Source organism: Amblyomma mixtum, unplaced genomic scaffold (assembly GCF_055824585.1).
Source record: "Amblyomma mixtum isolate Tamu unplaced genomic scaffold, ASM5582458v1 scaffold_21, whole genome shotgun sequence".
NCBI lineage: Eukaryota > Metazoa > Arthropoda > Arachnida > Ixodida > Ixodidae > Amblyomma > Amblyomma mixtum.
The window spans coordinates 618,187-619,723 of record NW_028317718.1 but is presented as its reverse complement, the minus strand read 5'-3'; positions in this window follow the sequence as shown (position 1 = coordinate 619,723).

The following is a 1,537-nucleotide window of genomic DNA, read 5'->3' as shown; positions in this document are numbered from 1 at the left end:
GCCCGAACGGCAAAGTCCGAATAAAGCGACCCCGTCTACCGGGGCAGACGCGCCCGAACGGCAAAGTCCGAATAAAGCGACCCCGTCTACCGGGGCAGACGCGCCGGAACGGCAAAGTCCGAAAGAGGCAACCCCGTCTACCGGGGCAGACGCGCCCGAACGGCAAAGTCCGAATAAAGCGACCCCGTCTACCGGGCCAGACGCGCCCGAACGGCAAAGTCCGAATAAAGCGACCCCGTCTACCGGGGCAGACGCGCCCGAACGGCAAAGTCCGAATAAAGCGACCCCGTCTACCGGGGCAGACGCGCCGGAACGGCAAAGTCCGAAAGAGGCAACCCCGTCTACCGGGGCAGACGCGCCCGAACGGCAAAGTCCGAATAAAGCGACCCCGTCTACCGGGCCAGACGCGCCCGAACGGCAAAGTCCGAAAGAGGCGACCCCGTCTACCGGGGCAGACGCGCCCGAACGGCAAAGTCCGAAAGAGGCGACCCCGTCTACCGGGGCAGACGCGCCCGAACGGCAAAGTCCGAATAAAGCGACCCCGTCTACCGGGGCAGACGCGCCCGAACGGCAAAGTCCGAATAAAGCGACCCCGTCTACCGGGGCAGACGCGCCGGAACGGCAAAGTCCGAAAGAGGCAACCCCGTCTACCGGGGCAGACGCGCCCGAACGGCAAAGTCCGAATAAAGCGACCCCGTCTACCGGGCCAGACGCGCCCGAACGGCAAAGTCCGAAAGAGGCGACCCCGTCTACCGGGGCAGACGCGCCCGAACGGCAAAGTCCGAAAGAGGCGACCCCGTCTACCGGGGCAGACGCGCCCGAACGGCAAAGTCCGAATAAAGCGACCCCGTCTACCGGGGCAGACGCGCCCGAACGGCAAAGTCCGAATAAAGCGACCCCGTCTACCGGGGCAGACGCGCCGGAACGGCAAAGTCCGAAAGAGGCAACCCCGTCTACCGGGGCAGACGCGCCCGAACGGCAAAGTCCGAATAAAGCGACCCCGTCTACCGGGCCAGACGCGCCCGAACGGCAAAGTCCGAAAGAGGCGACCCCGTCTACCGGGGCAGACGCGCCCGAACGGCAAAGTCCGAAAGAGGCGACCCCGTCTACCGGGGCAGACGCGCCCGAACGGCAAAGTCCGAATAAAGCGACCCCGTCTACCGGGGCAGACGCGCCCGAACGGCAAAGTCCGAATAAAGCGACCCCGTCTACCGGGGCAGACGCGCCGGAACGGCAAAGTCCGAAAGAGGCAACCCCGTCTACCGGGGCAGACGCGCCCGAACGGCAAAGTCCGAATAAAGCGACCCCGTCTACCGGGCCAGACGCGCCCGAACGGCAAAGTCCGAAAGAGGCGACCCCGTCTACCGGGGCAGACGCGCCCGAACGGCAAAGTCCGAAAGAGGCGACCCCGTCTACCGGGGCAGACGCGCCCGAACGGCAAAGTCCGAATAAAGCGACCCCGTCTACCGGGGCAGACGCGCCCGAACGGCAAAGTCCGAATAAAGCGACCCCGTCTACCGGGGCAGACGCGCCGGAA